The sequence below is a fragment of the Echinops telfairi genome, unplaced genomic scaffold, assembly GCF_000313985.2.
Source record: "Echinops telfairi isolate 266 unplaced genomic scaffold, ASM31398v2 ScPeMD7_42;HRSCAF=159, whole genome shotgun sequence".
NCBI lineage: Eukaryota > Metazoa > Chordata > Mammalia > Afrosoricida > Tenrecidae > Echinops > Echinops telfairi.
In genome coordinates this window covers 4244246-4270588 of record NW_022103940.1, presented here as the reverse complement: position 1 = coordinate 4270588, position 26343 = coordinate 4244246, and the positions used below count along the sequence as shown (strand labels likewise).

The following is a 26343-nucleotide window of genomic DNA, read 5'->3' as shown; positions in this document are numbered from 1 at the left end:
TGTTGTCCCCCACAGGGCCATGGGTCAGTGAGGAGCATCTTGTCTCATAGTGGGGCTGGCCATGTGGTCCTCTCTGTGGACTGGCTGCTCTATTTGGCCTAGTGGGCCAGGATGTGCTCCAGTCTCTCCTCCTCCCCATCATCTGCTCCTGTGTGCTCTGGTCAGATATATCCTTCACTGTCAGGAAGTGCAGGATAACCCTCTCCATGCAACTTCTCTGGTGGCTTCTGGGAGACCTTCCTGTGCTTGTTATCTGGAGGCCATTTCCCCCTCTTTTCACTCTGCATTGCATTTTCAAGGCTGGGTAACCTCTTGAGAGCAGCTATCCAGTCTTGTCTTCTTAGGTATGTATGAATGAGTATTTCACTCTGTGGGCCATCCAAACTCCATTTGCAGAACACAGGTATCATTATAATTCTTCTTGAAATTCTTAAGATTTTTTATTGACAGCAATATAAAATTCAAATTTCTTACAATGGAATTAGGAACCTTGGGATCCTGCCTCCTTTTAACTTCTTTTTCTATTCTTTAAAAAAGTAGACATTTATATAACACAACATTTTCCAATTCGACATATTTGATTCAGTGACACCAATTACATCAATCATGGTTTTGCAAGCATTACCAATTACCAATTTCAATTTGTATACAGCTATAAAGAGAAACAATGACTAACCCTTTTTCCTTCCCATATTCCCATCTGTCTCTTGTAACCTCTAATACCTTTGATCTTTATACATTACCTATTTTAGTTATTTCATATAAGTGGGATCATATAATATTTGTCCATTTGTGATTGATTTATAGTTCCTCCATTATGTAGGAGGTATTAGGGCTTCATTTCTCTTCATGGCTGGCTTCACTGTACGTATAAACAACATTTTGCTTCTTCATTTATTTGTTGATGAGTAATTAAGTTCTTTACAGTTAGGGGTTATTGTGACTAGTGCTGCAATGAATATCAGTGTACATATGCCTGTTTTCATTGCTGTTTTCAGGGTTCTTGCTTAATACCTGTTTTAGGCCAGATTGACCAGAGAAACAAATGCAGAGCCATTCACATATGTATAAGAGAGAGCTTTATGTCAAGAATTAATTATGTATTGAGAAAACATCCCAGGCCAGTCCAACTCAAGTCCATAAGTCTGATACTAGTCCATAAGTCTCTCTTCATACTCATGAAGCCACATGCAAAATTGCAGAATGAATGAATATCACAGACAATTGGGTGCAAAGTATTGTGGATTCAATGGCACTGGGTGCATCTCCAGGGTTCTGGCAGCAAACACATTCAGCCAGCAAAAAGGTAAAGGCAGAGAGAGGTGGGGGGAGGTTCCCAGGGCCTTCCCTATGAGAAGGCCACTCCTCCAAGGAGGCACCATGAGGCCTGACTGACAAGTTGAATACTACCCCTACACTTTTATGCATCTTCAAGTGTGCATGAAAGTATATAACAACTACAATACGGAAAAGTGGAAGTTATTGGTCATTTGGTATCTCACAAAATACTTGTGGCATAGTGAGCTATGAATTGAATTTATATCCACAAGGTCAGTGGTTTCAATCCACCAGAGGCTCTGTGGGAGAGAGATGAAGCTGTCTATTCCTGTAAAGATTTAAATTCTCGGTTCTACTTTGTCCCAAAGTGTTTCATTAGTTGGAATTGACTTTATGACCCTGAATAGAGTAACTCAGTGGTTAACTCTTTGAGAAACTGATGATCTGTTTTCCAGAGGGGCTGTGCCATTTTACATTCTCACAAATAATGAACAAAGACTCCTTTTTTTTTCATGTTCTTGCCAAGATTTTGTTGTTGCTATTGGTTTTCAAAATCGTTGCCATCCTATTATTGTTAATGTTGGTTGCCATCAAGTTAGCTACAACTCCTAGAGATTGTAGGGAACTGAGCAGAACTGCTGCAATGCGTTTGCTTGTCTACACTCCATTAGGGAGCAGATCTCCAGTTCTTTCTCCCTTAGAGCTTCCGGGTGGGTGGCATGAATTGCTATCTCACTGTGGATTTGATTGTTCTAAGGTGAGTAAAATTCAGAATTTATCCTATTCTGATGTGCTTGGTGGCTATTTTTATATCCTCCTGAGAGGATGTCTATTCAAGTCTTTTGCCCATCTTTTTGATTGGGTTATTTGGTTTATTTGTTGCTATTGTTAATTTGTTAGATTGATTTATATATTCTGAGTATCAAACCCTTTTCCAATGTATAGTTCCCCCATATCTTTTCCCAGTGTGCAAGTTGTCTCTTTACTTTGTTAATAAACTTATTTGATGTGCAAAAGTTTTCAATTTTGATCAAGTCCAACTTACATATATTTTTCCTTTTGTTACATGTGCTGTCAGTGTCATATCTAAGAATCCATTGTTGAGGACAAGGTACCAAAACATTGCCTGTGCATTTTCTTCTAAAGGCTTTGTGATTTTAAGCAATACGTTTACATCTTAACTCCGTTTTAGTTAGTTTTTGTATATGGTGTGAAGTACAGTTTTAATTTTATGCTTTTGCATGTGGAAATGTGATTATATAAGTACCATTTATTAAAGACAAAATTAGTTTCCCAATTTGATGGATTTAGTGACCTTGTCAGTTATTTTAATTTATGAGAGAGGTAGGTGTATCTGTATCTCTTCATTCTCAATTCTATTCCATTGATCCATATGTCTATTATTAGAATTGTAACACACTCTTTTGATTATTGTAAATACATCATGCATTTTGAGATAAGGAATTTTGAGTACTCCACATTGCACTTCTTTAAGAAAATTATTTGACTATTTGAAGCCCTTTGCATTCCCAGATAAATTTTAGTATTAACTTTTCATAACTTTTTCCTGAAGTACTATATACAATATCTTCCTGTAAAACTTCTCCAGATATTTCATATTTCACAACTCCATGATCTTGTTCATGATCTTGGCTTCCATTTGTTTTAGCTTTTTTGTTAATGCGACAAAATTTTATTGTTTTTATTGGCATTTCTGTTGACAGGATAATTTGTGAATGAGTATAGTATAGTATTATATGTATTCACTTACATTCTATTTAAAAAAGAAAAATATTTGAGTAGTGGGGCAATTTGTTTCAATTTATTATGAATATGAAATTGTTTCAACAAAATTATTTAATGAAATTAGCACCCACCTCATTTTGGACTCTTAGAAATTATTTGGTGTCACTTATTTGTATTTCAAGGGTTCTATTCAAGAATTTCTGGATCAAGGGGAAAATATAGCTTACATGATCGGTGCATATAAAATGAATGCAAAAGCAAACAACCTCTACAATGGTATCTCCATTAACTTTCTTACTTGAAAAAAGCATGGCTAACCTCCTCTACCCCTGAGAATTACCATACTTGCTTTGTTACTTAGAAAAGGGGCTGACAGCTTGATGCTCTGGAACAGTGTTTAATCTGCTAATACATTCTTCCAAGCTGAATACATTCTGCTTTTAATATATTAACTTGAAGTTTTAGTCACTTGACTTTGCAGAGTTTCATGATGGAGTATGGGAGAGCAGGCGGAAAGGCAAGTAGAAACCGTAGGTGGGATGGGGTCGGAGGGAGGGTGGGGAGGCGATATTACTATTTGAAACTTCACTATATTATTGGCATCATTATCTGGGGTTCTAGGGAGGAAAGGCATTAATGGACCATTTGTTTTGTGATTTTTGGATAACTTGTGGGTTGTATAAAATGTCCAAATGAAAAAATGTTAAAAAATAATTGCTGAATTCTACTACCTATGTTTGGTGTAGTTAAATGACATACACATAGACAAGGAATTGACAAACTCTCTGCAAGAGGCAGCGTCATTCTTCTTTTATTAACATTGCCATAACAATTTAGCAAAAATAAAAACTAAATGATTTGAAGCATATAGTTACCAAATTCCTCACTGGTCAGTTTATATTTGCCCAGAGGCAAGGTATGAAGACTCAAAACCAAACCTAGTGCCACAGAGTCCATTTTGACTCAGAATAACCCAATAGGACAAAGCTAACTGCGTTATATTGTTTATAAGGCAGAATGCTACATTTTTCTCTTTCAGAGTGGCTGCTGGATTCAAATTGCTGACTTTGTGACTAGCAACTGCTGCTTACATACTACACTTACCCTTCTTTTTAGGCTCAGAAGTACCCACTCATAATTCTATGGTTGAACCGTCTCAGAATGAGCTAACACAATATTTCATATAGGCTCACATGTTTACTAAAATGCTTTGCTTTTATTTTCTTTTATGAATTTTGAGTACAATGACACCTCCGTTGTTGAACTCAGTTCTCTCAAAGTTCATGTTCAAACATCAAAATATTCAAGAACTGAGCATATTTTTCTCATAAAAAATAATGGAAAACCAAATAATTTTTTCTGAAACCCCCCTCAAAGTACACTGATAAATTCATTTAGGGGGATTTTAGATCACTATGGAGGCTTTTAGCCTTCTCACATATCACTGTCTCAGATAAGCTATTGCTATCGAGTTGTTTCTTTTTTTTTTTTTTTTAATATGTATGGAACCATCGCACAGAAAATCTGATCACTATACAGACCCTGTCGGCAGGAACCACGTGTTTCGATGTGAGTGACTCTCCATGGTTGCACTGTACAAGTGACAAGGCAATCAATACCAGGACCAGTCACTGAGTTGTTTCTTATTTATCCAAATTAACAGTAACTTTTCTACCTCTTTGATAATCTGGGTTCTTTGTTTTGTGGTTAACAGTTTCACACCTTTTGCTACATTAGATGCTTTGATCACATTTTTTTTCTCTCTCAAAAATGTTGATAATGTCAAGTTAGCCTAGTTGCATTCAGCCATGTGACTTACTCTTGGCCTGTATAGGGTTTTTCAAGTCTGATTTTCAGTTGAGCAAAGTTACAAACCATGAGGGCTCCCCCCCCCAGTTATAAGTTATTTTATTACATTCTCGGTAAAAAATACAAATCCAATGAAATTTTTTTGTAGTTAGCAACAGAAAGAAGTTAATTTGGTCTGGCCCTTGCCATACTACCTGGTCCTCACCCCAGGCATGTGTGTATTCAGTAGCTTTTTCCAGGGATACATAAGGTAACCAACTAAAAAGGAGCAGGGGCGGGGAGGGGAGGAAAATAATAAAAAAGAAATGGGTAGTGGGAACACAGGGCACTAACCCACCCAAGTAGAGGGTATTATTTATATCTCCATGGGGAAATAGGGACCAGACTTCCAGATGTGAATGCAACTTGCCGATATGTAGTAGGGAACCAGTGGAGAGGTCATAGGGGCCGGCCGCAATCCCAACTATGTGCACACCTGCCCCTCCCTCCAGAAGAATTTATTTCAGAGGACGGCACTGAAGCTGCAGCTCCGGGAGAGGGACATGTCGATCAGAGCACACGGGAGCAAATGAAGGGGGAGGAAGAGAGAGTGGAGCACATCCTGGCCCACCAACCCTGAAGGACGATGTTCCTGCTCAGAGCAGCCAATCCACAGAAAGGACCACATGGCCGGCCCCACTATGAGACTTGACATCCCTCACTGACCCATAGTCCAACAGGGGACAACACTGGATAATCCCACAGTGTGGGATTTCCTCCCGATCTAATCTGACCACACTGAGGCAAAACACTAAGGGCATGGAACAGAACAGCAAGGGGAACAGAGCAATGAAGTCCCCAGGGAATACCAAAAATAGACTTTGGTGCCAGGGCTTGGCTCTACAACAAACTCAACTGGAAAATACTCCTAAGGGCCAACAAACAGTCCTTGAACTGACTACACGCTTTTCTTTCTTGTGTTTTGTTTTGTTTTGTTGCTTGGTTTTGCCCTGTTTTGTTTTTGTGCATGTTATTATCTCCACAAGTCTGTCTAAATAAGATAGGCTGGATGAACAATCTGGAAGAGAAAACAACGGGACCAACAGTTGTGAGGGGACATGAAAGAGGGGGAGATGGGGGCAAAGGTAGTGGTGGGAAAAAATCCAGGGACAAGGGATCAATAAGTGATCCAAATCTGTGGTGAGGAGGGTGTAGGAGGCTTGGTAGGGTGTGAGCAAGGGTAATGTAACCGAGAGGAATTACTGTAATCTAAATGAAAGCTGAGAATGATATTGAGACAAGAGGAAAGTAAAAGGAAATAGAGGAAAGAGGTAGGAGGTAAAGGGCATTTACAGAGGTCTAAATATGGGCATGTACATAAGTAAATATTTTTATATATGAGGATGTGGAAATAGATCTATGTGCATATATGTATAGATTTAGTATTAAAGTAGCAAATGGACATTGGCCCTCCACTCAAGTACTCCCTCAACACAAGAATACTTTTTTCTATTAAACTGGCATTCCATGATGTTCACCTTCCCAACACAATCGCTGAAGACAAAGTGGGTGCATAAGCAAATGTAGTGAAGAAAGCTGATGGTGCCCGGCTATCAAAAGATATAGCATCTGGGGTCTTAAAGGCTTGAAGGTAAACAAGCAGCCATATCGCTCAGAAGCAACAAAGGCCACATGGAAGAAACACACCAGCCTGCGTGCTCACAAGATGCCGAATGGATCAGTTATCAGGCATCAAAGAACAAAAAATCATATCATTGTGTGCTCACCTCCCTGATACGATCGCTGAAGACAAATGGGTGCATAAGCAAATGTGGCAAACAAAGCTGATGGTGCCCCGCTATCAAAAGATGTAGTGTCTGGGGTCTTAAAGGATTGAAGGTAAACAAGCGGCCACCCAGCGCAGAAGCAACAAATCCCACATGGAAGAAGGACATCAGCCTGTGTGATCACAAGGTGTTGCAGGGATCAGGTATCAGACATCATCAGAACAAAAATATATCATTGTGAATAAGGGAGAGTGCGGATTGGAGTCCCAAAGCCCATATGTAGGCAATTGGATTTCTCCTTACGGAAGGGTCACGGGGAGGAGATGAGCCAGTCAGGATGCTATGTAGTAACAATGAAACATACAACTTTCCTCTAGCTCCTAAATGCTTCCTCCCCGCACTCCCACTATCATGACCCCAATTCTACCTTACAAATCTGGCTAGACCAGAGGATGTATATTGGTACAGATAGGAACAGGAAACACAGGGAATCCAGGACGGATGATCCCTTCAGGACCATTGGTGAGAGTGGTGATACCAGGAGGGTGGAGGGAGGGTTTGGGATGGAAAGGGGGAACCGATTACAAGGTTCTACATATAACCACCTCTCTGGGGTATGGACAACAGAACAATGGGTGAAGGGGGACATTGGACAGTGCAAAATATGACAAAATAATAATTTATAAATTATCAAGGTTGCATGAGGGGGGGCGGGGAGGGAGGGGAAAATGAGGAGCTGATGCCAGGTGCTTAAGTGGAGAGCAAATATTTTCAGAATGATAAGGACCATGAATGTACAAATGTGCTTTACACAATTGATGTATGTATGAATTATGATAAGAGTTCTATGAGCCCCTAATAAAATGATTTTAACAATAAATAAAAACTATTTAAAAAAAGAAGTTAATTAATAAATTCATCCTATTTCTAGTTCTTTAAACTATCTTAAAATTTCCCTTGCTATCATGTTCTCTTGAGGTAATTCAGTTTTTGGTTTGGAGACCTGAATTATTCTTTCTTATCCCTGCCATCAAGTCAATGCTGACTCATAGTGACCTCCTGTGGGTTTCCAAAGATGAAATTGTTTATGGAAGTAAAAAATCCAATCTTTCCCCCACAAAGTTGCTGGTGATTTCAACTGCAGACCATAGCCCCACCACTACACCACCAGGGCTCCTTGATGTTCAAGTAGTGGAAATTTCGAGCTTGGAGTCTTTCATCGACCGAGAGATCACTGTATTTGTATGTGTTTTCTTCTTGAAGTCACATATGCTCTTATTATATGATTGTGCGCTGTCTTTTTTCTCCCAATCTGTCTGATTTGCTGTATACTTCCTTCGGCCACCTTTTAAATGTACTTGCAAGTAACTTAATAATCACTTGTTAATTTAAATTGAGCCCCTAATTTTTTCAAATAAGGATCCTAGTATATAGTAGTTATACGTTGAGCTGCTAATTTCAGGGTCAGCGGTTTGAAACTATCGGCCATTCCACAATAGAAAAATCTTTTTTCTTTTTACTCCTGCAAAAAGTAACAGTGTCAGAAACTCACTGGGGTAATTCTACCCTGCCCAATAGAGTCACAAGGAGTCAGCATCTACTCGATGGCAGTGAGTTTGCATTTTGGTTTTTGTTTTGTGTGAGTGTGTGTGTTTCAATATAACTGAGCTTAAATTTTCAGTTGGTTCTATCAGAATTGTATTAGTCCTCAAACAAATTTAAAACAAAGCAATTCAGAATTTTATGTTTTTGAAGTAGGAAAGGGTGAACATAATAAATTCAAATTTTATATTTCTCATTCATTCAAATTTGTGTAACATTTAGTTAGTGTCTGTTATGTACGTAGAAAAAAGGATTCAGGGTTCAGTATGGCATGATCCAATCCCTATTAAAGAACTTATATTTAAATTGAAAGAGTATCCCCCCCAAAAAAAAGAGTATCCCAATACATGAAAACTTTTAAAAGTATGTTGTATTCATGTATAAATAGTGATGACCCATGAAGGATCACTGTAAAACCCAATGCTATCAGGATGATCAATGAGAAAATTGGTACAAAGCTAGAAGTCCTAGTGCAGGGACTACATGGGATATCAAAAATAACAAAGGAAGATAAAATAGATGAGTTGGAAAAATAAAGATGTTGGACAGTGTAAGACATGACAAAATAATAATAATTTATAAATTATCAAGGATTCATGAGGGACGGGGGTGTGGAGAGAGGGGGAAAATGAGGAGCTGATATCAAGGGCTTAAGTAGAAAGCAAATGTTTTCAGAATGATGATGGCAACAAATGTACAAATGTGCTTGACACAATGTATGTATGTATGGATTGTGATAAAAATTGTATGAGTCCCAATAATATGATTTTTTTTAAAAGGAAAATGTTTTGGAAATGATGGCAACATATGCACAAATGTGCTTGATACAATCGATGTATGGATTGTTATAAGAGCTTTAAGAGCCCCCAATGAGATGAGTTGTTAAAATAAAAAAAACTTGTGTACATCAAAAGATTTTATGAAAAGAGTGAAAAGATATCCCACAGACTGGAAAAAAGATATTCAGTAACACCAGAACATACAAAGGGATAATTACTAAAATCTACAAAATTTTACAAGCTTACAACAATTAAAAATAACAACAAAATACTAACTAATAGCCTGCTGAGAAGGTGGACAGAAGTCCTGAATGGATGAATTCACAAAGGATGACACTCAAACGGCACACATGAGGAAATACTCCCAGTCATTGGGAAATGCAAGCCAAAACAACAATGTGATAACACCAATAACTGTAACCCAATTCTTAAAAACTGAGAGCAACAAATATTGGAGAGGGTGTGGTGAGATAGGAACTCTTGTCCACTGCTTGGTGAACTTGTAAATACTTCAGCCACTGTGGAAGGCCATATGGAAATACCTAAAACAGATGACAATTGAACTACCATATGATCCAGCAATACCATAACTGGGCTTATATCTAAAAGAAATAAGAATCAGAGCACGAGCAGACGTATGCTCCCCCATGTTAATCACAGCGCAGTTCGCAGTTCGCAATAGCAAGAAGCCAAAATAGCCTAAATTCATACTGATTCCTATCAGCAGAAGAGTGGATTAAAAAAAACCTCTAATATATACACATACATACATACATATACATATATATATATGCATACACACACACAGACACACACACAATATTGTGCATCCCTAAAAAACAGTGATGAAACCATAAAACAACTCAAAACGTGGAAGGATGTGGAAGACATGCTGAGTGAGGTTAGTCAAGCCCAAAGACAAATACTGTAAGAGTGCACTGCGATAGGACAAAGGATCCAATTGGGCACAAGCTCAAGCTTGTAGGGCATCCAGACTTCTGGCTGGAGACCAGATAGCGTGGCAAAGAGCTGCACCAGTGCCAAAGAACCACACATCACCTGCTCCAAGTAAGTATTGTGAAGGTCACGTGGCCAGAGGGTGCCTCATGGCAGGAGGGATCAAATGGACATGTGAGGGTGAGTGCTTTCTACTGAGTGGTAGCCCTGTGAGAGAGAGGTGGCACTGTCAGAAAGATGAGACCTACTGAGGGGTGGGGCTGTGCAGGAGAAGGGAGAGGGAATGGTCACATTTTGGGGAGCACAGGTGTATGTCTGCTGAGGTGAGGGGAAACAGGGCTGACCACCAGGTGGGGAGAGGAGAGACTGAGGATATTCTTGGGAACATTAGGTAGGGAAGGTAAGGGAGATAAGAGGCAGTTGATGTCAACAAGTCCAGAAAGGAAAAACATGTTTGGAGACAGATAATGGAAGTACAATTCTCTTTGGAGACTGAACTATGGCATGATATAACATATGGATTAGCTCCCAAGTTACAGAAAATTAAAAAAGAAAAATAAACAAACCATTAAAACATACATGCAGGAATGGATTTTGGGCACGCACTATATCCTAGCTCCAACTTAAGAGCAAGTAGTACTTGCATCATGGCTGTCAGGAAGAGAACACAGAAGATACTGGTGCTATAGCAAAATGTGCCAAAGAATTTAGATGGTGCCCAGCTAGCAAATAAAATAGCACCTGGGGTCATAAAGGCTTGTCTCCCAGCAAGCAACCCTCTAAGGGACATACCAGCTAAGTTCAAAGACCATCATCAGTTACTGAAGGATTGGAATCCATATAACCCCACGTCGAAAGAGAGACCAGTATCAGAGCCTACATTGTGAGCATCCAGTGTGCAGGAGGCAATGGATGACAGTGGGATCCTAAGAAAGATTTGTAGAACAATTCAGGAAATAAGCTTCCAGGGAACGCCTCTATCTAAAATTTAGGGAAGGGAGGAAAGTGGTCATTAAGCAGAGTGCTTGGGAGAGAGGCCTATGGGAGATCAAAAGCATAAATCTGACCTAAACAGTTAAAACTTTGTCAGTAGATCCCTCCTATAATGCGGACTGGACCTGATCTGGTTTCCAAACTTTCTGTATTTTTGGTTTGTTTTGTTTCCTTCGGTTTGAGTTTGTTCATATTAGAGTGTAACTCAAGGTGTTATGTCCGTGGAGGTCACCCTCGAAACTGTGTTATATGGCTTTCTGATTTTCAGTATATGAAACCTAGGATCACTAAATCTAGAGGGACAGCAAGGAGAATATGAGGTTTGTGGGGTACAGTGTTGGAGCTGGGGTAAAAAGGATATGATGTCAGGGAGTCCATGTAGAAAAAGATTGTTTGGAAACTTTTAGTGGTAGCAATTGTACATTTTACTTGACATGATTGAAATTTAAATGATATGATATATGTATTAAATCCCAAGTAATAATAAAAAAGAAAGAACATTTCATGCACACATATTTTTATTTAAATTAATTTGGGGGGCTCATATAGCTCTTATCACAATCCATACATACATTATTGTATCAAGCACATTTGTACATATGTTGCCTTCATCATTTTCAAAACATTTTCTTTCTACTTGAGCTCTTGATATCAGCTCCTTATGTTTTCGCTCCCTCCCTCCCCCACTCTCCCTCTCTCATGAACCCTTGATAATTGTAAATTATTATTAATTTTTCATGTCTTAGTAGGTTTCCTTTCACCCATTTTTCTGTTCTTTGTCCCTCAGGGAGGAGGTTATATGTAGATCATTGTGATCAGTTCCCCCTCTCTTCCCCACATCTTACCCTTACCCTCCTGGTATCACTATTCCCATCATTGGTCCTGAGGGTTTTATCTGTCCTGGATTCCCTGTGTTTCCAGCTCTTATCTGTACCCATATACATGATCTGGTCAAGCCAGATTTGTAAGGTAGATTTGGGGTCATGAGAGTGGGAGGCGGAAGCATTAAGGAACTAGAAGAAAGTTGCATGTTTCATCGGTGCCATTCTGGACCCTGACTGGCTCATCTCTTCCTTGTGACCCTTCAATAATGGGATGTACAATTGTCTACAGATGGGCTTTGGGTTTGCCATCTGCCCTCCCCTTCATTCACATCTATATGATTTTTTGTTCTGTGTCTTCGATGCCTGATACCTGACCCCATCAACACCTCATGATCACACAGGCTGGTGTGCTGAACTTTGTTGCTTCTCAGCTAGATGGCCACATTTACACATCCTCAATTGCATGATTTATTTAATAAAAATAAGATGAATTTGAAATTAAAGTACTTTGATGTTTTAAAATTATTGTTACAAAAATAAATCAGAATGCCTTCTAGATAGTTAGATCAGTATATCAATAGATGATAGATAGATACTAACCAGGTAGAAATATTTGAAGATGTGAAGAACCAAGGATTTCACTTTAGAAAGAAGGCAGGTAACACTTTCAGAGTGTAAGCATTGTGAGGGCATGCTTATAACAAGGTTCCTTAGGGAAGATATTACTCTTTATCGGAGGTCTAAGTCATTTCAAGTGCAGCTCTAAAAAATACACCTTGAGGGTACTACATTCCCATTTTGACTTAATGATAAATGAAACTGTCTATTTTGTTGTAGATGCTGATGATTTCTTGAGTCTTGAGGAAGATTATGTATGGCATTTAGTTCTTTAAGATAGACAAAGTAGAACATTTATTTTAACATTTTTATCAATGAAGAGAATGAAAAACAGAGAAGTTAAATGATTTGTTCAGAAACACATCTAAAAATCAATAGAATAAAAAATAAATATAATTTTTTTTACTTCGTGCTCATACAATGGTAAAAAGCGGAAACATTACTTTATTAAGAATTTAGTGACTACATTGAAAAGTGAAGCACATAAGAATGTCACACAACAGCCTATGTAGTTTATAAGTCAGTTTCATTTTCTTAACCTAAAATAGTTTGAACAGAATGTATGTTTACTGATACCTCAAAAATTTATGTATGAACATAATATTATTTGACTATCATCTAGGAATTTTAAAGATTTCATTCAATTCAGCTTGTTTATCCCCTTCTACTCTTGGCTAGTTGCTACCTGATAATTTACAGATAGTCCTAAATTCCTCAGAATTGACCTTTTCTATATTTGAGAGGAATCAGGAGCATAAAGTAAATATGGATATTCAATAGCCTACACTGGACTGTTATCTAAAATAAAATGCCAAGAAGGCTACAAAACTGACAAATAGGATGTTACATGTGAAGAATGCACAGAAAAGGACTACAGCCATCATGTAAAGAAAATAGGCTCACATACTCACTGTTCAAGGCATTACCATTTTCAGATCTAGCTTTTCAACCATATTGGTATGCATAGGAAGTAGCCCATGAAGAATGACAGCATGTGCCCTGATCTCTTTTATTGGCACATTCAGTAGAGCCACATTTTTTGGTGAATATCCAAATTATGGTTGCTGATCTGGAAATTAAATTGCTGGACTGATAACTGTTACTAAACTGAAACATGGCAAGAGATATTTTCTTTGTAGAGTTAATACACTCAGTTTCAAAATTACAAATTCTAGATTAGATAAATATTTGCTTTATGTTGTATCTTTTAGAGTTGTTATTGCTGTAATTTGTTGCTGTTTGACAGGCTGTGAAAAAGAATGAGTCTTCACTACATAAAAATATAATAAATTAATGAAAACTACTGTACTAGACAAGTAATAGTCCATATGTTTATGAATACTAATGGGATGTTTGGTTGGCATCCAGGAATGTGAGTACTAAACAAAGTTCCTATCCAATAATGAATATCTTGTTTCCTCTTTTAGTCTTTATGAGCTAAGGGACTGAAATATTCATGACCAAATGCTTACCTGAGGTAAAAAACTTGTATTGCAAAAATGTGGGTGCTAATATAATGATTACAGTGTTTGGTTAAACCTATAAATCAGAAACACATTGATGTGCGTAGCAAATTCTCTTTCTTGCTTTTAAAATCAATATTAGATCGAAGACAGACCGCATTCTCATTCTAATGTGAGATATATGTAATTGTTACTTCGCAGTTTGAGAACATGTCCTTCACACAGTGTCAGCCTCAGTTATAGTGCTCCTTTACTTCTATCTTGGAAAATAGCTGGTGTCTCACACCTCAGCTTATAATCTCACTGTAGTTTGAGTCTCTATTTTATTCCCGCCAATTATCCTCACCCGTATGATATCTATTTCAGTGTATTGCCTTTAATTGGTTCTAAGTATCATGTGGTTAAATGAAATATGTGTAAAATATATGTGATTAAGTAGGTCTGACACACAAAAAAAACTACTAAAACTTGACATTGACCCTTTGATATTGATAGAGTACTGAGGCCTCCTTGGGTTAATATTTGTATATTTTATTTTGATATTGGGAGAAGGATATTCCTCATTTTTGTTTAAGAATTATTTTAAATCAGTAGAATAAATCAGTCCATAACAGTAAGTTAAGGAAAATTATATTTAGTTAAAACAAATAGATAGCATTTATGGAATGTTCTATAAGCCAGTTAGTGTACTGGAATCAACCGCAGGGAGATTGCAATTTGGTGCTAGACACACATCCTCTCATTTAATTATCACAATAACCATATGACATAGATACTTTTATTTTTCCCATTTTAAAGATGAAAGAAATTGTGTCATGAGAGTGGAAGTGGTAAAGTTATTTTTCTATATAGCAATACACAATTATACATTACTTCTAATATTTCAATTTAGGATACCTGTATTCTTAACCCTTATGTATTTCGGGAAAAAAGGAGAAAAAGTGAAAGAATACGATGTTTTTAAGGCTTCGATAGATATCAGTTATGATTGAGTGAATTCTGACTTATGGAAATCCCATGTGTGTCAGTCAGAGTAAAACTAGGCTTCATAGGGTTTTCCATGACTGAGTTTTTGACAAATAGTTCTTCAGGCCTTTCTTCTATAGCTTTTGTAGGTAAACAAGCTTCCAACATTGTTGTTAGCAGTGAAGTGTATTAACTGCCTGTATCACCCATGAGCATTTGAAAATTAATACCAGAAACGAAGTCCATTTCCATGAAGTTGATTACAAATCATAATGACCCTGTTGAACAGAGTGAATTGATCAAGTCATTTCAATTCATAGAGACCCTGTAGGACATATTAGAATTTTTAATAGTGTTTCCAAAGCTGCATTTTAAATGATTTTTTTAAAGAGTGTAAACATTTTTATTATAAACTACATGAAGGTTTACAGAGATGATAATCAGTTTTGTAATCCGCGTACATTTTATTTCATTTTGTTCTTTACAACCCACTCAATGCATCATTATGTATTCCACTTCCATCCTGGGATTCTTGTTTCCATTCCTCCTTTCTTCTTAACCCTTGTGGAATTTGTTCATGGGAGGTGCTGCCTTTTTCATTAAAAAAAAAATATTTTGGGTTTTTTAAAATTGTGAATTAGGTTAGGGGATTACAGTTCAGACTATTAACTCTGCTTTCAATACTTTGAACCATTCATCTAACCCCATTCCTCATATTCTACCTCATTTTACCTTCCCTAGTTTCTCTTCCACCACTTGTGGATTTACATCCTCCCTTCAGCCAAGTCTACACTTGTCAATCCTATAATCTGCTGTTTCATATTCTCTCCTTGGTCTGCTCTCTCCCTGCTTCTTAACCTCCAGAATCTATTCCTTTTGGTATGCAAGTTTTTGTCTTGGCACTTGTAATGCTAATCTCAAACAATATTTGTCCCTTTGTGTTTGACTAACTTCACTCAACATATTGTTCTCCAGGTTTATCCTTGTCATGAGATTCTTTGTGATTACATCATTATTTTTAGTGATGCATTGTATTCCGTTGTGTGTATGTACCAAAGTTTCTTTAACCATTTTTTCTGCTGATGGACATTTGGGCTGTTTCCAACTTCTTACTATTGTGAACAATGCTGTGGTGAGCATGAGAGTGCGTAGGTCTGTCATTGTTGTGTCTCTTACTTCTATAGTGTATATACCAAGCAGTGGGATTGCAGAATTGTATGGGATTTCTATTTCCAGTTGTTTGAGGTAGCACCATATCAATTTCTACAATGGTTGTACATATTTACATACCCACCAGAAGTGTATGAGAGTCCTAATTCCTTCACACAATCTCCAGCATTTGTTTTCTGGTTTTTGGATTGGATTGCCATTGTGGGTGTAAGGTAATATTCCATGTTTGCTTTGATTTGCATCTCCTGGGTGGCTAATGATAGTGAGTGTTTTTCATGTTTGTTACCTATTTGGATGACATTTTTTTAATAATAATTCTTTGAGGCTTCATTTTATTTTATTTTTCATATATGTTTTTCAGGATGGGAAGCTTTTATTTTTTATTTATTTACTAAGTCATTTTACTGGGGACTCTTACAGCTCTTATAACATTCCATACATCAATTTTATCAAGCATATTTGTACATATGTTGCCATCTTCATTTTCTAAACATTTACTTCTATTGGAGCCCTTGGTATCAGCTCCTCTTTTTCCCTCCCTCCCCTCCCACCTCTATGACCCCTTGATAAATTATAAATTATTATTGCTTTTATATCTTCCACTGAACGCTGTCTCCCTTCACTCATGTTTTTGTCATTCATCCTCATGGGAAGGGGGGCTATGTGTTGATCATTGTGATAATTTCACCCTTACCCCTCCTACCCTGACTTTCCCCCTACCCTACTGGTATTGCTATTCCTATTTCTGTTCTTGAGGGGTTTATCTGACCTAGATTTCATGTATCGTGAGCTCTTATCTGTACCAGTGTATAGTCTCCTGTCCAGCCAGAACTGAAAGGCACATCTGGGGTCATGATAGTAGGGGGTGAGGCAGCCTCAAAAAACAAGAGGAATATTATGTGCTTCATTGGTTCTATACTGTGTCCTGGTTGAGTCATCCCTTCCTTGTGACCCTCTGTGAGGTGATTTCCTATTGTCTATAGATGGGTCTTGGGTCTCCAATCCAACCGGCCTCTTTCTCAACAATATGTTTTTGTTTTGTTTTGGGTCTTCTAGTGTCTGTTACCTGATTGCGTCATCATCTCATGATCATACAGGTTGGTGTGCTTTTTCCATGTGGGCCTGTTGCTTCTCTGATAGATGTCTGCTTGTCTAACATCAAACCTTTAAAACCCCAGATGCTATATCTTTTGATAGCTGGGCACTATCAGCTTTTTTCACCGTATTTTCTTATGCACCCATTGTCTTCAGTGATCGTGTTGGCAGGGTGACCATCACAGAATACCAGGTTGTTAGAACAAAGCATTCTTACATTGAGGGAGGGCTTGAGCAGGGGCCTAAAATCCATGCGCTTCCTCAATGTATTGCCATATAAATATATGTACATATGGCAATACCTCTATTTTTATGAATTAACATATTTACATGAGTGCACATCTATGTTTATACCTCTACCCAAAGTTTTGTTTCCTAGATCATTCATTCCTTCTTCCTTCTACCTTCCTCTTGCCCCACCATCACACTTGCCCTTCTTCTGCCTCTTAGTAATTCCTCTCAGCTAGATTGCTGTTGCTCCAACACGCCCAGGACCTCTATGTCCTCCTCGTTGTTTATTTGAATTCCCTAGTTGTTTCCCTGTCCAAGGCATGGTTTCCTCTCTGCTCCTTAATACTCTCTTGACGAAGTCCTTCAATGAACCCAAGTGTGGGGGCTGCTCGGTGATAGATAGCAGGGGGAAAGACACCACTGCTGCAAGTGGGTGGCCAAGGTTTTGTTAACAGTTTTACAGCTAGTTTCATAAGAGACTTTGGCCTGTAGTTTGCTATTTTTGTGATATCTTGGCCTGGTGTTGCAGTCAGTGTTATGCTAGTTTCCTGGCATGAGTTCAGGAGCTTATACTTTTCTATACTGTATTCTGGAATACTTTGTGTAGAAGTAGTGTTAACTCTTCTCTGAATACTTGGTAAAATTCTCCTGTGAAGACTCCTGGCCCTAGATTTTATTTGGGTTTTACCTTTTTTTTTTAATGAACTGGCTTATTTCTTCTTTTGTTATGACTTGTTTGAGATTTCCTATTTAAGTATAATTTAATTTGAGATTTGTTTTTTAGAAAATTTCCCATTTCATCTAGGTTTTCAAATTTGTTAAGAAGATAGTATTCCATAGTAAGGTGTTAATATTCCTTTTATTTCATTATTCTGTTGATATTTCACCCTCTTCATTTCATTTCTAATTCTAATTATCTGAATCTTATCTTTCTTTTCCTTAAGATTTCCAGTGCTTTTTTCAATTTTATTAATGTTTTCAAAGAGCTAACTTCATGTCTTGTTGATATTTTCTGTGATTTTTCTGTTTTCTTTTTAAAATACTTTTATTGGGAGCTCATACAGCTCTTACCACAATCCATACATACATCAATTTGGTCAAGCACATTTGTACATTCATTACCCTAATCATTCTTAAAATATTTGTTCTCCACTTAAGCCCTTGGTCTCAGCTCCTCATTCCCCCCCTCCCTCATGAACCCTTGATTTATAATTTATTATTATTTTGTCATGTCTTACACTATCCGCCGTCTCCCTTCACCCACTTTTCCATCATCATTTTCAAAACATTTTCTTTCTATTTGAGCCCTTGGTATCAGCTCCTCATTTTTATCCTCCCTCCCCCACCCTCCCTCCCACATGAACCCTTGATAATTTATAAATTATTATTATTTTCATGTCTTACACTGACCAATGTCTCCCTTCACCCACTCTTCTGTTCTCCATCCTTCTGCGAGGAGGTTATATGTAGATCATTGTGATCGGCTTCCCCTTTGTCTCCCCACCTTCCCCTTCCTCTCCTGGTATTGCTACTCTCATTATTGGTCCTGAGGGGTTTATCTGTCCTGGATTCCCTGTGTTTCCACTCTTATCTGTACCTACATACATGCTCTGGTCTAGCCAGATTTGTAAGGTAGAATTGGGGTCATGACAGAGGGGTTGGCAAAGCATTAAAGAACTAGAGGAAAGTTGTATGTTTCATTGATGCTATACTGCACCCTGACTGGCTTGTCTCTTCCTTGTGAACCTTCTGTAAGAGGATGGGCTTTCGGTCTCCACTCTGCACTCCCTCTCATTCACATTGATATGATTTTTTGTTCTGGATCTTTGATGCCTGACACCTGATTCCTTCGACAGATCATGATCATACAGGCCGGTGTGCTTCTTCCATGTGGGCTTTGTTGCTTCTGAGCTAGATGGCCGCTTGTTTATCTTTAAGCATTTAAGACCCCAGACACTATTTCTTTTGATGGCCAGGCACCATCAGCTTTCTTCACCACATTTGCTTATGCACACATTTATCTTCAGCGATCGTGTTGGGAAAGTGTGCACCACGGAATGTTGGTTTATTAGAACACAGTGTTCTTGCATTGAGTAAGTACTTGAGTGGAGGTCCAATGTCCATCTGCTGTCTTAAGTTCAATGCTATCCTGATACAAACACCACCATCCTTCTTCAAAGAATTGGAAAAAACTGATTACCAACTTCATATGGAGGGAGAAGAAGCCCTGAATTAGCAGAGAACTCCTCAAGAAGAAGGACAAAGTGGCAGGGCTTGCTCTACCTGATTTTAGCATGTACTATACGGCCACAGTAGTCAAAACATTGTGATACTGGTATAACGACAGATATTCAGACCAATGTAAAAGAGCTGAAGACCCAGAAATAAAAACATCAGCATACAGGCAATTGATTTTTGATAAGGGGCCCAAAAATATTAAATGGGAATCAGATACCCTCTTCAATAAATGGTGCTGGGAAAAGTGAATATCTACATGCATAAAAATGAAGCAAGACCCTTACCTCACTCCATGCACAAGAATAAAGTCAAGGTGGACCACAGAGCTTGAGATAAAACCACAAACAATTATGGCCATTAATGAGAGAATTGGGACAAACCTGTGAACCTTAGCACAGGGAATACTTACGCTATCAGAAATAGGGAATGATACAAATACAGAGGAGTCACAAATAGACAAGTGGGATATACTGAAGATAATTCAATTGTGTACATTGAAATGTTGTTTATACCTTTCAAGTGAACTGTTTTCCAAATTCCACCAGCAGGTGGATTCAATTTCAGATAGTCAGTGTCCATCCAGTATTTGACTCTTTGAGTTGTTCTTTGTATCTGAGACCTGCCTAACTCCTCTTTCAAATTATGAATAAAGGGTTGTCTCTAGAGTGTTGGAAAATGTCTACTTTTTCTTTTTTTCTTTACAGGTTGCACAGTGCCCAACTTTTACTTTACTAATTGTTTTGCGTGGCTGGACTTGCTTGAATTTTCCCTTTCTTGATTGTGTCATCTTCAGCCTCTAACTTACTTGGATCCCTTAAATCTATAGACTATATACAAACTTGGGACTACGGCCAGTAGAAGAGATGTAGTTGCTTATGGTGTAGGGACAAACCACATCAAACCCACTGTCATTAATTTAATTTGTACTCATAGAGACCCTATTGGACATAGTAGAACTGCTTCTTAGGGTTCCTGAGACTGAATGCTTAAGGTAGCAGACTGCATCATCTTTCTTTCTTAGATAGACTGGTTGGATTTAACTGCAAACATTGCATTTTTTAGTCCAATACTCATCCCACAGTACCACCAGGGTTCCTTGTTGGGGTAAGAGTAATGTAAAATTCTCCAAAACACCAATGCTTTGACTGCTGTCTCTACCTGTCCGAAAGAGTCTACATTATGTAAAAGAAAGAAAACTGTTTGAAGCAAATGTATTTGTTAAAACTTTATTGAATACATACAGTATGTACAAAATTAATAGATCTCATGGAAGTTATCTTTTATGGAGCTTATGATTCACCAATTAGTGGAAGTGTGGAAATAAATTTAGGAAGATAAACTTTCATGAGCCTAAGTTTGAATTCATAAATTGTTGGTTTGTTGGCTTAAGAGCATTTCAAACTTGTCATTGATATCTTCTCTGTTTGGATTGTGTCTTTTAGAATAAATAAATTCAGTTACTTTTTAAAATAAATCACACACGCACATTCATCCTTGCAAGACTCTACAACCTTTTACATCGAAACATATTTTTGAAATAATTCAATGTTGAGGGGTAAATAACCTCACCATTGCTTTGTTTTTCTGAATTGATTTTAAGTTTTTATTTTAAATTTTCTTAGTAAAGAGGGAAAACATACCAGTGATACTGTTGGCATGATGGCTATTTGAGGAAATAAGGTGGTTAACTTTTCACATTACATATTACAATCAAAGGGAAGCAAAATAGTGCATTAGGGAGATCTAATTCTAACTAGTGTTAACACGCAGTAGTTCAGATCTTTTATGAAGACAGTTACACTACTTTTTACTTTCAGCACACACTCAACGTTCAGTGGAGTACAATTGATTTGGCTCTAGAAATCGCAGGGCAGGTGACTTGATTATACTGAAATCAGGCAGAAAATGCCCTCTTCTGACCGCTTGAGTGAATCAGGCAAATTATCGAGTGACAAAACTAATTCTGTGTTGTGGGCCATCAGAACTGCCACTTCTTATAAGTCAAGGCTTCACTTAGTGTGAAATTGCTTTTTATTTTATTCTCTTTCATTTATAATGCTTAATTCAGCTAATCCATTTATTGTATGTGATTCAGCCAATGAACTTCGACAGACTTAGCTATGCAACCCCCCTGAACCAGTGGCAGTGGGTGGGGTTGAAATAGCATAGAGTTGCAATCAATTTAGGAAATTTCCAAACATTTTATATATATATATATATATCCATAATTTTTGAATCATATATATATATATATATAGCTATATATAGCAGCTGTGAAACAATGTTTGTATTTTAAAATGAAACACAATGGGGAAGAAAAATCCTAAATATGATTAGTTTTAATTATATTTATTCTTAATAAATTTTTCTTAATACCAGTGAAAACATTTAACCTTGTGAAATGGGACATAGCTTTGGTTAAATATAGCTTCTTATGTGAGAAATAATTGACTATTGATTAATAAAGTAGTGACACTGGTCCATCCCTGATGCAAGCCTCCATGCAACTAACATACATTTAAGTTTTTAACAGATTTGATGCTTATTAAGAAAATTATTTTTATTGCTATTAATAATAAAAACAATTTGATAACTACAATCATAATGAGCCCATTTTTCTCTAATTCAGAAACTATGTAGGAGAATTGTTTTGGGTTGAAAGTTAAGGTACAGATTAGAATCTTTATATCCATAGTAATTTATTTTATATATCTTTTAAATGGAACAAAGTATTTCATATCAACTACCTTGAAATATTGAACAAAAAGTTGCACACCATGTACATTTCATTTCAGTTGTGCTGATTGTATGCAAACAATAGAAAATTTGCTAAATTTGTTGCAATAAGGAACCTGAATTTAATACCAATATTTTAAAAAATTAACCAGTATTTGAATATTTTAGAGTGATTCTGTCCTCTTTTTGATGACCTGGTGAACTCTTTGGAGATCAGTTTTACTAGGACAGAATATTCCTTAAAATTCTATTGGGAAATAGATTTTGGACTGTTGCATGTTTTCTGCTTATACATATTCATCTAGGAAAATTGGTCTGTACTTGCAAAAGTGGATGAACTGGAGTGTAAAATGTTAAATGGCACATGTCAAATGTCACACACATGCATTTCTTTAAGTGGACAGATGGGAACCAAATTCCCATGTCGTACATATTTTGTTTGACACCTCAAGAGACATTTGTGTATTTTGAGATATACAAGAATGATTCATTTTCTCTAGGCAAACTGCATGCAAGTTATACATGTTTTGATAATAGTAACAATGCTAATTTAATTTTCCCTTGAGAGAGCATGTATTATATTCATAGCCTATGCTTTTATTCCTGGTATAAATGGTTTAAAATTTTATAAAACAATTGCTAAGAAACAGTTCTTAGCATATTTCACAGAATTTTAAACAATTTGTAACTACAGTTTTATAAAATTCAAGTAGCACATAAGAGGAATAAAGAAAACATTATTTAAATGCATGATATTTTGTATAATAACCATTGCTTTGAAAATAATTTAATATTTTCATTGATTCTGTTAGCAAATGAATCAGAATATTTCTATGTTAAAAAAATCAAGAATAAAACTTTCTTTTTTCACTTATATACTTTTAGTTACTTTTCGGTGTATAACCGTATCGGTGACATAAAGGCTTTTTTAGAATCTGGAAAATTTTATAACCATATCGGTGACATAAAGGCTTTTTTAGAACCTAGAAAATTCCTGGAAGTGTACCAAAATCTTCAAATTATAATTTATGAAATTTACATTTTGACATTACTGATATGTATTTTTAAATCAGTTATTTTTAGTAAAATGAATTTATATATTAATGTTTAATGTATTTTAATTTTTCCTTCTCAACTTAATCTCATTGAATTATTACTGCAGAGTCAATGAATACATTAATTAAAAATAACCACTGATCACTTAACACATTTAATAATTGAATAGATTTATATTGACATGTAAATAGCTTTGAATCATCTGCTTCTAAGAAAACTGCTATCAATCAACAAAAGATGTGGTTTTTTTCCAGGATCATAAATAGGTACATGTGTAAAGATAGGTACAGTAATCTTTGAATTGAAAACTATAGCTTTGGAGTTCATAGAACCTTTTATTTAAACCCTCATTAATGGTCGCCAGGTATATTCAGCATTTAGTCTCATGGAGAAGGAAGTAGTTAATCATGGACTGATGGCATTCTTCCAGAGATGTGCTTTTGAAGCAGTGCCTCTTGCACCCTTGTTCTGGTTCTAGTCACTTGCACTGTTTCATGGTGTCTCATACAGTTTTGCACTGTTTCCTATCCTCATACCATCATGCATCACCTCTAATGTTATAGCTTTCCTTTCTCTCCTGCATCTAGGAGACTCTTCACTAGAGGTTCTTCTTCATGAAGATAATCAGGTTCCCCTAAATCTCTAGGACTACTTCCAAATTTCGTACCCTTATTTTGCATCATAAACTGTTCAATCTCTTCTCAAGTTTGTGGCTAAGCAAATCATATTGGCGGAATGACAACCGCAAGACCAGAAAGGCCATATATAAAGAGAAACACACTGCCTGTAGTGAGATTTTCTGCTTTCACTGTATCAGAGAAACAAATACTTCATAGGGAAGTCAGTGGTGATTACTTTCACCAAGTGTTTGTGCTGTGTAACTAAAGTACTAACACTTGGATTACTAGTGTGAAAACTGTTGAGTAGTGTGTGGAATGAAAAGTCTAGTTATTATGTGCACATTGAAATAACGTTTGTAAAAGTTTGTCAATCATCGAAGAAAAAGATGACATTTGTAATAATCTTTTTTAAAGTGGGAGGTGGTGGTGAAAGAGAATGGTTTCAGCATCCTGTTAGTGGTGAGAAAGGAAATATGAGTTTCTCATTAAGCCATTTATTGATGGTTCCCAGTAGATTTTGAGCTAAACAATGGATAATCCCAAATCTCTGGGAAGCGAGGCCTGATGAATTAAGCCAACCACTGATACAAATAGCTGATGTACATAAAATGGTAAACATTGCTTTTGAGTCTATTATTAGATTAACTTCTTTGGGATTGTTATTTCCTCCCATGAGTTGATGCATAAATGACATGCTTTGCCCTCCATTAAATCTAACATTGGAGTGGCTCTGGCATGATGTTCAGAATCCTTGGTCCCATGCCAGATAATTTTGATTGGTGCAGGAGTTTGGAGCAGCCTGGAACCATTAGAATTTTTTTTTTAACATTTTATTAGGGGCTCATACAACTGTCATCCCAATCCATACACACATCAATTGTGTAAAGCGCATTTGTACATCGTTTCTCAAAACATTTTCTCTCCACTCAAACTCCCGACATTAGGTCCTCATTTTCCCCTCCATCCCCGCTCTCCCCTCCCTCATGAGCCCTTGATAGTTTATAAATGGGTATTTTGTCATATCTTGCCCTATCCGACGTCTCCCTTCACCGACTTTTCGGTTGTCTGTCCCCCAGGGAGGAGGTCACACACAGTTCCATGTAATCGGTTCCCTCTTTCCTACCCATTCTCCCTTTACCCTCCCTGTTTTGCCACTCACACCACTGGTCCTATAGGGCTCATCCACCCTGGATTCCCTGGATTTTCAGTTCCTATCTGTACCAGTGTACCTCCTCTGGTCTAGCCAGACTTGCAAGATCGAATTCGAGTCATGGTAGTGGAAGCGGGGAGGAAACATTTAGGAACTAGAGGAAAGTTGTACTTCTCATCATTGCTACATCGCACCCTGACTGGCTCATCTCCTCCCCGAGACCCCTCTGCAAGGGGATCTCCAGTGGCCTATTAATGGGCTTTGGATCTCCACTCCGCACTCCCCCCATCATTCACTATGGTAAGATTTTTTGGTTCTGATGATGCCTTAAACCTGATCCCTTCAACACCTCGTGGTTGCATAGGCTGATGTGCTTCTTCCATGTGGGCTTTGTTGCTTCTGAGCTTGATGGTATAGCATCTGGGGTCTTAAAGTATACCATTAGAATTTAAAGGCATTATTGAAATACTACAGCATACCTGAATCATGCAGAGTATTACACACTTTGAGTTACATACATTTTTGGTCCCATTATCTTGATATAACTCTGTGGTTAACTTATGAAAATGATGATAAATAATCAGTTGAATTAATAACCAATTTCACGACATAATAGCCTGTTTTATGAGGATTTCTAGCGCTCCTAAATATCAGCAGGGAGAGCTTCTTGCCAATACTGTGCAGCTGCCTACATTAAACTTCTCTTCATTTCTTATGAATGACATCAGAAAGATACCAAACCTTTCATACAGGTGACTTTTATTGCTATCAGTTCTATTTTACCGTTTCTATCCTGTGGGATTTTTTAAATCCTGTATTGACAGTTTCTCTCCACATCAATATATGAACTTTTTTTCCTGACGATGTAAATCTGGGGTGTTTATTATTTCTTTATGGAAAATGGCTTAGATAAATGTTTCTAAAAATCTCTTATGTGTGTGCTTTCTTAAGTTTGAAGAACTTTGAAGTTTTCCACTCCTGAAAGCTGATTCCAAAAAATTCCTGATTCCCTGGAAATTTAATTTTAGAGGATAGCATTGTGTTGTCTATGAATTATAAGCAGGGTGACACACTTTCCTGAGATATTCTTGGCTATGCCTGTTGTTCTGATATGTTACTCAGCCTAGACCTTATCATTCTCAAAACTGTCCTGGTTTGGAAGAGAAACTCTACAGTTACAGAAATAATTAAGTGACTGAATCTTTATATGAATAAATGTCTCTGGTCTAATTTGTTGGCAATAGAT

The 26343-nt window shown here is 37.2% G+C and overlaps 1 protein-coding gene and 1 non-coding gene across 2 annotated transcripts in view; one reads left to right on the top strand and one right to left on the bottom strand.

Moving 5' to 3' along the window:
• The window catches only part of DACH2 (dachshund family transcription factor 2), a 781274-nt gene that overhangs the window by 461057 nt on the left and 293874 nt on the right, over positions 1-26343 (top strand). The gene's annotated exons all lie outside the window — the stretch shown is intronic.
• On the bottom strand, positions 4522-4656 carry LOC115869737. Its single transcript, XR_004046350.1, has one exon. It is a non-coding gene; the product is annotated as a small Cajal body-specific RNA 14 (non-coding RNA).